At 39.6% G+C, this 13637-nt stretch overlaps 1 protein-coding gene across 17 annotated transcripts in view; it reads right to left on the reverse strand.

Moving 5' to 3' along the window:
• Window positions 1-13637, reverse strand: part of LOC127636503 (protocadherin gamma-C5-like) — a 77964-nt gene that overhangs the window by 22896 nt on the left and 41431 nt on the right. The window lies entirely within an intron of this gene.

Consider the following 13637-nt stretch of genomic DNA (forward strand, 5'->3'; position numbering starts at 1 on the left):
GAATCAGAAACTCTATGTATTTAACAAGATTAGACCACATCTTTCTTTCTCAGTGTCTGAAACGTATTTACATGCTATTGTGTTCTCAACATTGTCCTACTGTCTTCCAATCTGGTCTCTTACCACTAAGGACATTACGGAACCTATAGCACGACTGTATTACAGAGCACTTAAGATCCACAGTAATCTCCCAAAATGGTCTCATCATTGCAGTGCGCTCACACGCACAAATGCTTTGACTTATCAGAACTTTGTAAACAGCCATGCTCTTGCTTTTTATTTTCGTATTCAAAATAGCTCTTCACCTGCACTTACAGGTCTTCTCCCGACACAAACTTCGAGACCACTACGCCTTACTCGGTCAGTCTCACAGGCACTCATTCCAGTTCCTCAGTACAAAAATAACTATGGTCAGAAATCGTTTTTCTATACTTACATTAAAATTTGGAATGACATTCCTTATCATATTCGAACATTAACCTCCTTCACATTTTTCAAAAAGTCATATAAACAGTTTCTTCTTACTAGTCAAACTTGTACACATTGATTGCTCATGTACTGTTTTTAGTCTTGTTTTTCCATATTTTATGTTTTGTTTATATCTATCTAGTCAATAACAATGTCTTGTATAAATGTGCTGAAATTCTGTTTATTGTTTTATGTTGCTGCAGAACAGGAACCTGCTGTAAACCAGTTTTTAAACTGAGCCAGGCCCGTTTTACTGTAACTATACTGTTGCTGTTGAATTTTCCTGTATAATAAATGAAATGAAATGAAATGAATTTCTGTAGCCGTCAAGCTTTGATGACATCAAGATGTTTCTCAGATCAACTAAAAATAAGAGAGGTGTATGTGTACAGGAATATTTTCCTGATCTCAAGCAGTTCGTTTAAAAAACAAGAAGCCTAATGGCAGAGAGTAGATTCACTAATCAAAAAGTGTACAGTCTGAAGAAAATTGTGTGGAATTTAAACAAGGGTTTGTACAATGTTATAAAAACAAAAACAAAGGATAGAATTTCTAATGGTCTGTTGTGGCTTTGTGGGCTGTATTTATTTCTGTTTTTTTTTTTTTTTTGCCATGAGTGAAGTGCACCTGGCTACTTTGTGAATGGTGCCAGAGATATTAGAAAAAGAACTAGCTTAAATGAAGTAATTAAACAGAAGAACCATAATGTTATTTTTTTGTTGTTGTTTTTGTTGTTGCAAGAAACACAAAGTGATGAAAAAAATGCTGCTGATTGTGCGATAGAGTTTGATGGTACCTCTGTTTTGAATCATCATACTTCAACAAGTGGTGGAGTTGCCATTGAGTTTAGAATTTTTTTTAGTCCTATTTCTTATGATACTGATGAAATTGTCAAATGTAGGCTTTTAAAAGTGAGAGATTGTTTTGAAAATAATGTGTTTGTTTTTATTTGTGTGTATGCTCCAACTGCTGCTGTTGAAAGAATGTGTTTTTTAGATTCTCTATGTTCTACTTAACAAAATGGTTCTTCTGAAGAGTATCTATTTTTGGGTGGTTGTCAGACCCTGATGATATAGGAAAGCAGTTCATTTTCATAAAAATCTTTACAGAAGTGAGCTTAAGTCGGGGTGTAAAGAAGAAAACGTCTTCTTTGATTCTTTACCACAGATGTCTGAGGAGGGCAATGCAGATCTCTTACGTGTTCTGAGCTTGGGAGAGTTTTACAAGGCCCTCCAAACCATGGAGTCTGAGAGGGCCCCAGGAGCTGATGGTCTCCCAGTTGACATCTATAAGTCCTTCTGGATGGATGTGGGAGTGTATTTGTTACAGGTACTAAATGACAGCTTGTCAGAAGACAGGATGCCTTTGAGTTGCCGTAGAGCAATAATCACTCTCATACCAAAAAAAGGATATCTTAATGACATAAGGAGCTGGCGCCCCATCTCACTTTTCTGTAGTGATTATAAACTACTCTCCTAGGCTTTAGCTAATAGACTGACTGGAGTATTGGACTAAGTCATCCATCTGGAGTAGACCTATTGTGTTCCTAATAGGTCCATTTTCCAATCTCATTAATTCGGGATGTTTAAGAAGTTTCAAAACTGCTAAATTTTGATTTTGGCTTGATCTCTTTGAATCAAGAAAAGGCTTTTTGACCGAGTTGAATGCCCTTTTTTGTGGAGAACTCTGACAGCTTTCAGTTTTTGTCAAGTGTTTTGTTGTGAATCTTTACATTTTCAGATTAAAGTTATTTTGGAATATCGGTAATTTAAGTGCTATATCTTGTTATGTAACTAGCGTAGTAGGTGTTTCAAAGCATGTAAGCGTAAGTTGTGTATTCACTATGGTACTTTACTGGAGCAATCAGGCTTCTGTGTTTACCATTCACGTGCACCGCTCATAGGTGCTGGATAAAGTTTATGACAAAGTACGTTAAAATCATGACTGAATGTGGTCAATAACTCGGATTGCTTGAATGTATCACAGCATGATAATTCTTGCTTTGTGTTTGCCGTGTTGTTGATGATTAGTGATCTGTATGATTGTTATTTTATCATGTTTAATGAGAGGATTATAATCGCTAGCGCGGCTGCTCATATTTGACTATTTACAACATTTATTAACACTTATTTAAGTGTAATATTTCTCTCTAAAATAATACATTCCACAATTCAATATTATTACAGTTTTGTATTAATGATACAGTATAATGTTCATGTCTTATTTATATTTCTTTGTTCTTTAATACCACATTGTACTGTATGAAAGTTGTTTGTTATTGAGGCTGTCATTTACAGTTATATCTATAGATGTATGCAGATTATCTGTATTAATTTACATTTATCCTATTTATTTCAGAAACTACCTCAGACACACATTTGATATGTGTATATGGTTAAAACTGCACAAATAAAAGTCCAAGACCTATCTGACGACTCCGACTCCCTTACCAGAGTTCTATAGCAGTCAATATCCTTAATTACCAGTTTTCAGTGAGGCAATTCCCAACATTGGTCCTTCGAGCCAGATCTATTGATTACTGTGATGTCATCAGAAGATAAATCAGCCTCTCTCTCTCATACTGAGACTTCAGATAGACCCTCAAGGCAATGTCGCACACCCAAGCATCTGGAGGAGAACATCCTTGACTATAGTCAGCACCAACCTACCCTTTCCTCCCACTCTACCAGAAAAGAGTGACAATGAAAGAGAATTCACAAACCTGAAGTTAGCATTGGATATCCTCCTTGAGCCTCACGCAGAGCTGTATGAGAAATACAAATATAATATCCTGCTAGACCACCTTAAACTGCCTGAAGCTCAGATGATTGGGCAGCCGTCATCATCCATACCCATATTCAGCAGCATTAAATGCTCTTCAATAACAATATGGTCCATCACACCAGCTGGCAGCCGCAGAGGCTGTCCAGTAGATTAGTGCAATGCTACCAGTATGATAAATCTCCAAGCAGTGCAAAGGAGAAGACTGTGGTTAAACCTAAAAGCCAAAGTACAGCCGTATATCATGGTACAGCACCTACAGAGTCTAAAAACTCCATCACCCCAAGGTGCCTTGGAACAAAACCTCACTCAAGGTCAACTGTCTCTTCTGTGCCAGTAAAGAACACTATATCACTCGATGCAACAGTATCAAAAAGCAGTCGGTTGCTGATGTTTGCAAGTGGATCTCAGTGGGAAAGCGCTGCTGGAAATGTGCTCATTCCCATGCACCTGAGATATGTAATTTAAAGAAACCCTGCAGTGACTGTGGTGGCATTCACCTTCAATTGCTTCATCATGTGGCCCAAATTCATATTACCAACACATCATCAGCTACCTCTGAGAGCCGTATATACCTCCTACCCTCCATAGCATCAGGTAGAGTCCTCTTGAAAGTGGTACTGGTGCTGCTACACCACAACTCAAAGACATTAGAGACTTATGCTATATTGGATGACAGAGCGCAGCGCACCATGAACCTACTCACTGCTGTCCAAAAGCTCCAGCTTAGAGGTGAACATGATACTCTAGCCCTTCGTACAGTATGACCAGAAACTACTCACCTCAGTGGCTCTATGGTGACTTTTGAAATCTCTCCCAGAAATAGCCCAGAGAAATGTTATCAAGTATTGGGAGCATTTACAGCTTCAGGTCTAGATCTTGTGGAACAGACATACCCAGTTCAGAGACTTCAGAGAAGATATGCACACATAAGGGGAGTTCTGCTACAACCATTTTACAAGGTACGTCCATTGGTGCTCATAGGATCAGACCAAGTTAATCTCATTATTGCCAAAGAGCCTATTAGGCAAGGTGCCAGAGGGGGTCCTGTAGCAGTCCATACAGCTCTTGGGTGGACTCTTCAAGGAGCAGAAATGAATACTGCAGACCATGCACCAGTGCAACAGTGTTTCTTCCTCTCAACTGTCAACCCAAACGATCTTCTCTACCGAAATAAGGACAGGTTATGGCAACTTGATGTTCAACCCTTTCACAATGAAAAACTGGTGGTTCGATCTAGGGAAGATAAAGAGGCAGTGCATCTTCTTGAGTCCCGAACTCAGAAAGCCAATGTCAGAGGGGTACAGCGTTACACCACCCCTCTTCTGTGGAGACATGGTGCACTTAAACTTAAAGGCTCCAAACAAGCTGTACTTGTGAATCTAGGGAGCACTGAAAGGAGACTCAAGAAAGACCATGAGAAAGCCTCAACATATTCAGGGGAAATTGCTAAACTGATTAGGACAGGTTATGTAGCCAAACTCAGCCATGAGGAAGAAACTAAGTCAGAGGAGGTGTGGTATCTACCCCACCTCCATAACAGGTGGGGGAGCCATGACAACAACTAAAGACTGTTTTTTAACTGTTAATTCAGACATCAGGGCCTGTCCCTTAATGATCAAATCCTGCCAGGTCCTGTGCTTGGACCGTCACTGTTAGGCATACTCCTACATTTCAGACAGCATCGTATTGATGTAAGTGTGGACATCCAAGGTATGTTCCATCTGATCTGTCTGCTGCCCGAAGACAGACCATTTCTCTGATTTATTTGGAGAGACCTGCTGAGAGGGAACCATCCAGATGTATATGAGTGGCAGGTTCTACCATTCTGTACAACTAGCAGTCCATGTTGTGCTATCTTCATTCTGCAGCATCATGCTCACAATTCTGAAACCAAATATCCAGGTTTGCTACAAACAGTGCAGCAAAGCTTCTACGTGGATAACTGCCTGATAAGTTACATACCTACTGTCTCTGCAGCCAGAGAAACAGTAGATCAGTTACGCAGTATGTTAGCAGAGGGAGGGTTTGACCACAGACAGTGGGCTAGTATTCATCCAGCCATCTTGGCTCATCTTCCAACTGAAGCACGCTCCTCAGTTAAAGAGCAGTGGTTAGTTCTTAACCAAATTTACCCTTTGGAGCCCACCCTAGGCCTCAGATGGAACTGTGCAACTGACACACTTGGCTATCATTATCGGCCTATTGCTCATGTAGCACTGCCCATGAGAGTAGCCTACCAGGTGCTGGCATCTCAGTATGATCCACTGGGGTTCATACTACCATTCACCACCAGAGCCAAGGTAATCATCCTGGGCTGTGGGCTAAAAGTAGAGACTGGGATGACCCAGATTTACCGCCAGACCTCCAAGCCACCTGGATCAAGTGGGAAAGTGAGCTTGAACATATAAGTGCAGTGTCCATTCCTCGTTGTTACTCACCAGCATTCATACCTAGCGCCGAACAGCACAATTCCCTCCATGTGTTCTGTGATGTGTCTGAACGAGCATATGGAGCAGTAGCATATTTGGCAGTACATACAAACAGCAATATTCCCATCTCCTTCATAATGGAGAGATCGAGGGTCACTCCTAAGAGGCAGCAATCCATCCCTCGCCTGGAGCTTTGCGCTGCCTTAGCTGGAGCTCAGTTAGCCAAACTGGTGAGCAGTGAGATGACTCTCCCTATCGGTCAGATAATCCTATGGACAGACTCCATGACTGTGCTGGAGTGGATTCAGTCAGACTCCTGTCGATTCAAAGTGTTCGTTGGAACACAAGTCTCTGAGATACAAGAATTAACAGACCACAGATCATGGAGGTATGTAAATGCACAGAATAACCCAGCTGATGACATAAGATGTAAATCCCTCCAAAGTCTGGTCGAGTTTAGTCGATGGAGTCAAGGGCCTTCATTCTTAAAACAGAGCCCAGAGCACTGGCCTAAGAGACCTAAACTCACACAGTGAGAGGGAGCATCTGAATTGAAAGGATTTCCCTGCTATTTTCTAATGGTAGTTGAAACCGCTTCCAACCTCCCTGATGCCACTCAGTTCAATACATGGTGGGACTTAGTGAAGGCAACTCAACAAGCCTGTCAAGAGGTGGCCACATCAAATACTGCAAACAGTAATCTTATAAATAATAGAGAGACAGAAGCTGTTCATTTGATGAAATGTCAAGCTCAGAGCTTTCTAGAAAAGTAGCTGCTCTTAAAGCACATAAACCTATCTCTATACACAGCCGACTATCCAGTCTTGCTCCTGAGTGGGATCCATTGTCCAACATGCTCAGAGTTGGGGGTCGACAAAGGAGGCTCGTGAATTCAGATTCAGAGCAGATCCACCCCATTGTGCTGGACCCCCCAACACCTAGTAACAAAGCACCTTATTAAGGAATTTGATGAGAACTTGTTGCACCCAGGAACAGAAAGAGTATTTGCAGAGATACGGAGGCAGTACTGGATTCTTAGAGGCTGTCAAACATCATCAGTCCTGTCAGAGATGTAGAGCTCGGCCAAAGGTCCTGCAAAATGACAGATTTGCCTCCAGAACGGCTGGAACGTCGACTGCTTTGTCCACCCTTTTACTCGACTGGACTTGACTGCTTTGGCCCATATCTGGTCAAGATAGGAAGAAGAAATGATAAGCGCTGAGGGTTGAACTTTACATACCTCACAATTAGGGCAGTTCACATTGAGCTCCTTGTTTCGATGGATGTGGATGCCTTCCTTTTTGCACTCAGTCGGTTCATAGCCAGAAGGGGCAGACCAAACGAGATCTGTTCAGATTGTTGCACCATCTTCCGTGGGGCAGATAGAGAATTACGAGAAGCTTATTCTGCCATGGTGCCAGAACTGAAAAACCATCTTGCAGATTACCAGATCAACTTCAAGTTTAACCCACCCAGCTCTCCACATTTTGGTGGAGTATGGGAGCGTGAAGTCCGCTCCATAAAAAAATCTCTCCAGGTAGCAGTTGGGAACCAAACAGTCTCGGAAGATGTTCTGTTCACAGATAGAGGGGATCCTTAACTCAAAACCACTGGGTTACGCTTCAACAGACATCGCTGACATCAATCCTATCAAACCTAACCTTCTCCTTATGGGTGACGGGATGCATCACTCCCTCAAGTAGCCTATGCACCAGGAGATATGGGGCGGCGGAGATGGTGTCAATGTCAAATCATAGTAGATCAATTCTGGATACAGTTCACCAGAAACTACTTGCCTATGCTCCAGACAAGACAGAAGTGACACAAAACTTCAAAAACCCTGGAAGTAGACTATGTTTTACTGATTGTTGACCTACAACTTCCTAGAGCTCAGTGGCCTATAGGCAGAGCTCGAAGGGCATTACTCAGTAGTGACGGATGTGTGAGGACTGCGGAAGTTATCATTGGCGGTAAACCTTACATCAGACCAGTTGCCCGTCTAATACAGTTGCCCGCTCTAGAGGGTAACACTATATGTGTTATAAATGTGAATGCTTTACATTTTCAGTTTAAAGTTATTTTGGAATTTCAGTAATTTACGTGTTATATCTTGTTACGTAACTAGTGTAGTAGGTGTTTCAAAGCATGTACGGACTTAGCGTATGTTGTGTATTCACTTTGGTAGTTACTGGAGCAATCAGGCTTCTGTGTTCACCATTCACGTGAGGCTCTCATAGGTGCAGGATAAAGTTTGTGACAAAGTAAGTTAAAATCATGACTGTATGTGGTTAAAAACTTGGATTTCTTGAATGTATCACAGCATGTTTAATTATTGCTTCGTGTTTGCAGTGTTGCTGATCATTAGCGATCTGTATGTGTGTTATTTTATCATGTTTAGTGAGATGATTATAACCGCTAGCGCGGCTGCTCATATTTTACTGTTTAAAACATTTATTCCATTTAAGTGTAATATTTCTCTCTAAAATAATACATTCCACAGTTCGTTATTATTACAGTTTTGTATTAATGATATACTATAATACTCATATCTTATTTATATTTATTTTTATACCACATTGTACTGTACGAATGTTGTTTGTTATTGAGGCTGTAATTTACTGTTATGTCTGTAGTAGTATACAGATTAACTGTATTAATTTACATTATACTATTTAATTCAGAAACTACCTCAGACACACATTTGATATGTGTATATGGTTAAAACTGCACAAAGAAAAGGCCAAGACCTATCTGACGACTCCGACTCCCTTACCAGAGTTCTGTAGCAGTCAATATCCTTAATTACCAGTTTTCAGTGAGGCAATCCTCAACAAGTTTATTGATAAGATCAAAGTACTCTATTGTGAAGTTGAGAGAGTACTAAAAATAAATATTGGCTTATGCGCTCCTTTCCAGGTTCAAAGGGCTGTAAGACAAGGGTGTTCCTTGTCTGGAATGTTATATTCCTTAGCTATCGAACCATTATTACAAAAAATAAGACTCTGTATGTGGTTTATGTTTACCTAATTGCAAAAATAAAATTCACTTGTCAGCCTATGCTGTTGACATTATAGTTCTAATCAGTGGCCAAAATCATGTGCAGATCTGCACTGGATTCCACAGAGTGTTTTAAACTTACTTAAGGAAGAAGGAGGGTAAGGACTGATACATTTTCAAAGCAGAACTGCTGCTTTTCGTTTGCAGTTCTTACAGAGATTTGTTGATGGTGCAACTTATTTTAGCTGGAGAGCTGTTGCCTGTGTCATACTGCAAATGTTTGGGGTTTTTGGGTTGGATAAACATCTTTATTTTTAATCCTTTGAAAATGGATTTGTCAGAAATGCCTTCTTTTTTTCGAAACCTTAATGTGTGGAGTTTGTGTCACATTCAAAAACTGAAAGCTCATACTCTCTTAATTGGTTGTTAGAAGAACCTTTGATACTCAGAGCCCGTCTAGACATTAATAACAGTTGCAACTTACATGGATTTAGTACTTTACTCCAAAATTCCAGGATCATCACCTTGGGTCCGATGTTGACTTTGGCTATCTCAAATTTGGAGAATGCAAAGATAGCATCCCAGCATTTGGGAATCAGGTCTGTTCGTTTGGTTTCTCTTTGTTTGCTTAATTTGAAGTTGGCTCTCACCGCTGAGGAGAACCAAATGATGAAGGACTATTGCTCTGGGGTAAGCCCTCCCAATGCTAAAGACTGTTTTCCTTGTTTAACATTTCTACCTAATCTAGATGGATGTACAGGTCTTTTTTTTAAAAAAAGAAAGAAAAGAAAAAGTGTGAATCTGTGTGTTTGGACTTAATGTCAGCTAAAGATGTTTTTTACCAAACAAAGTTTTGACTGAAAGGTTGACACACCGTGGCACATTTTTTAGCTGAGTAAGAATGTAAAACCTGAATGGAGATCTTTGTCACCATTATCTAAGAGGGTAGGGGATAGAAAGTGGAGAATCCTTCATGGTATCATTGCTGTTAACTCTTTCATTTCTGTTTTAAATCCAGAAGTTAGCTCAATGTCCTTTTTGTTCTCAAAGGGAAACTGTGTTACATGCTTTTATCCAATGTTTTAGATTAGAACCATTATTTGTGCTCTTAAAAGTACTTTTCAGCTGCTGATATAATTTTTGTTTTTCTGAAAAACATTTATCTTGGGTTTAATCAGAACAAGAGTTTTTATCAATTATTTTGGGACAAAGGAAACTGGCAATTTATATCAGTAAAAAGAACACAATTGAGTGTTGATTGATTTAAAGTTTTATAAAACCATGGAAAATGTGTCTACATTTCAGAAGATTTGGTGTAGTCATGGAATCCTGCGTACTATTTATAAAGGTGATTTGATATTTTTATATTTTTATAATTTTATTTATTTATTTCACTTAAATTTAATGTCATTTTTTTTTTTTTTTTTTTTAAAGGTTACTTGTAATGTTTTTTTTGTTTTTGTTCTTTGATTTTGAGTGAAGTGTTATTGTAAATAAAGTTTTTTTTTCAAAAAGCAAACTCAAATCTCTCTCTCTCTCTCTCTCTCTCTCTCTCTCTCTCTCTCTCTCTCTCTCTCATGCGCGCACACTCACATTAACAGACGTTTGAAACAAAACACTTTATAAAGTGTATCTACAGACCTTAATGTTTCAGCAATATATCTACGTCACAAACTAGAGGACTCTAAACCATATAAATGTACCTATATTATATTACATTTCTGAATTGCCTCGAAGAATACAATTATCATATGCAGTTCTCAATATCTTTTCTGATTTTATAATATTCTATGTCTCACCTGTTGGCTCTCGAATGTCCAAGCGCTGTCTGGTAAAGACGCATCAAGCACATTTAGTGTGTCTGTGAAGTTTGTGGTGCTGCTGGGCTTAACGAGGGTCAAATCACTGAATTCTGACATTGGAGAGAGATAGGACCCAAAAGACTGACTCTGAGACATCATGTCTCCCCCCAGAACCTCCACATATTTAATGGGCCCGTCAGTGTTCAGCTGGATCTGAAGGTTTCTATTGGGATTGTTATATCCAGAATGTGTGCGACTCAAACAGCAGCTCGAGCTGACTCTACTGCCTCGCGCACATTTCACCAGTAAGATGAAAAACGTCATCAGACACAACAAGGAGACAGAAGCCAAAGAGATGATTAGATATAATGTAATTTTGCCGGTTTTCTTGTCGACTTCCGGTCTGATCTTTCTTAAGTCTGAAATGGGCTCGTGAAACCCGTCCTCTATTAGTATTTCCACTGTGACTGTGGTGGACTGCACCGGCTCTCCATTATCCTTTATTTCAATCAGCAGTCTCTGTGAGGAGTCATCCTGCTCTGAAACAGAGCTTAGTCCTCACCTCTCCCGTATGTAAATTCACACTGAACAGAGACGCGTCCGTGGCCTCTGCGAGCCTGTAAAAAGCCAGGCATTGTGACCCGAGTCAGCGTCCACTGCTGTTACTTTAGTTACAAGATGTCCTGCTTTAGCAGAACGGGGCATCCTCTGGTGAGAAATAGACCCCATGGATGTTGAGGGGTAAATAACAGCCGGGACATTATCGTTCTGGTCCAGAATAAACACATGAACTGTGGCGTTGCTGCTCAGAGATGGAGAGCCATGGTCTTGAGCCTGAACTACAACACTGAACAGTTTCATTTTCTCATAATCAAATGAGCTCATGCTGTAAATTGTTCCATTCTCAGAATTAATATAAAAATATGATGATGCTGGAACTTGATTTGTACTTGAATCCAGAATTGAGTATGTGAGTATTGCGTTCTTGTCTTGATCAATATCAGATGCAGATACAGAAAACAATGAAGCACCTGCCTGATAATTTTCTTTTATGTAAACGTTATATGACGACTGTGAGAATACTGGAGGATTGTCATTCACATCAAATACTTTTACATTGACAGTCTTGACAGATTTTAAAGGTGGTACACCGGAGTCCGTTGCCACTATTTCTACATTATATTCAGAATTAAATTCACAATCTAGAAACGAGTCCGTTATCAACGAATAATGATTATCAAAAGAAGGTTTCAATTTAAAAGAAACACCCGGAGAGACAATTAGCTCAACTTTGCCATTATTACCAGAGTCCAAATCCTTGATGTTAATCAAAGCCACCACAGTTCCGACTGTCGCATTTTCAGGAACTGGACTCGGTAAAGATGTCAGGATAATTTCTGGAGCATTGTCATTCTCATCTATAATATCTATCTGAACCGACGACTGCCCTTCTAGCTCTGGATTACCTTTGTCTTTAGCACAGACATCAAACGTATAAGATTTTTTAGTCTCGTAATCTAGATTTCCAGTTACTTTGATTTCACCGGTTTCAGCGTCAACACTAAAATCACTTCTTACATGTTCAGGCGTGTGCGCACAAAATAAATACTGTATTTCACCATTGAGACCTTCATCTAAGTCAGTGGCTTTTAGTTGTATCACACTTGAGCCAACAATGGAGTTTTCTTGAACATAGGCTTTATACGCTGAAATCTCAAATTTTGGTTCATTGTCATTAAAATCCTGTACAATAATTTTCAATATAGATGTGCCAGATTTCACCGGATTACCGCCATCTAGAGCTGTTAATATAATATTATGAATAGCCTGTTTCTCTCTGTCTAGAGGTTTTTCAAGCACTAGCTCTGGAACTTGTCCACCGTTTTTAAGAGCTTTTAAATTCAGACGGAAGAAATTGTTATTGCTCAACGAATATGATTTAAGGCTGTTGCCACCAACATCGAGGTCTTCGGCACTTTCAAGGGTAAATCGTGTGCCTGGAGCAGTCAATTCAGATATTTTTAACGTACCATCTTTCGTATGGAAGATCGGCGCATTGTCATTAATGTCTTGAATTTCTATTTCTACACGATGCATCTGTAATGGATTCTCAATAACGATCTGCAATGGCATTAGACAACTGACGCTTTGTCCGCAGAGCGTCTCTCTGTCTATTCTTCCATTAACTACCAGATCACCCTTCCCTGAATCTACATTGAAATATTGGTTATTGGCCTCGGATGCTATCCGTAACTTACGCTCGGCAATATCTGAAATGTCCAACCCAAGATCCTTAGCGATATTCCCAACGATAGATCCTTCCTTTAACTCTTCAGGTATTGTGTAGCGAATCTGCGTTCCAACTGTATTCCACAATAAAGAGAAACCGAACAGCCAAAGCGCTGCCCATTTCCACCCTCCGATCCTCCTGGGTCTCATTTCTCCGCTACGCTTGTTATTCCCAAGAACAGATCTTTATTTTACATCCAACGGTAATCAAATTGTTATTCTTCATTTTCAAATAATTACATATCATACTCAGCGCATCCTCATTGTGATGATCAGTCTTACAAATCGTACATGTCTCCTTTAGCCCCACCGCACTCTCATGCCTCTCTTGTTGGGGGAGTGAGTAGATCTCTTTGTATAGTCTGAGACATGATTGGTACAGCACTAACCGCCCACTCGACCAATAGAGGCTTTGTTTTTTTTAAGGCATATTCCACCCTCTATGGTTGTGGATGCGGCATCTGCTGAAGGATTATTCTAGAATATTTTTGAGTGCAGCTATTCTGGCAGAATGCATTTTTAGTGCATGGGGCTTTTGTGTGTGTGTGTGTGTGTGTGTTTGTGTACCGAGGCAGTGTTCAAATAATAGGTTACAATTTGAAAAATTACAAAAGATTAACAAATGTAATAAAGCTTATTTGTGCTCTTAAAATTAATTGGAAAACATTTTTCAAACAATTTTAAATGTGCAGTTAGAATTTTTGTATATAATACTATTTGTCATTATTTATTAAGCCTTTAATGATTATATTCCAAATACCATAAACATGTTTAATACATGTGTTAAAACGCCGTTTTTTGTTTTTCATAATCGCATGAAAAACAGAAAATATTTTGGCCATTGTTTTTAACCGCTGTCCAAAATTTA

Source organism: Xyrauchen texanus, chromosome 44, assembly GCF_025860055.1.
Source record: "Xyrauchen texanus isolate HMW12.3.18 chromosome 44, RBS_HiC_50CHRs, whole genome shotgun sequence".
NCBI classification, from domain to species: Eukaryota; Metazoa; Chordata; class Actinopteri; order Cypriniformes; family Catostomidae; genus Xyrauchen; species Xyrauchen texanus.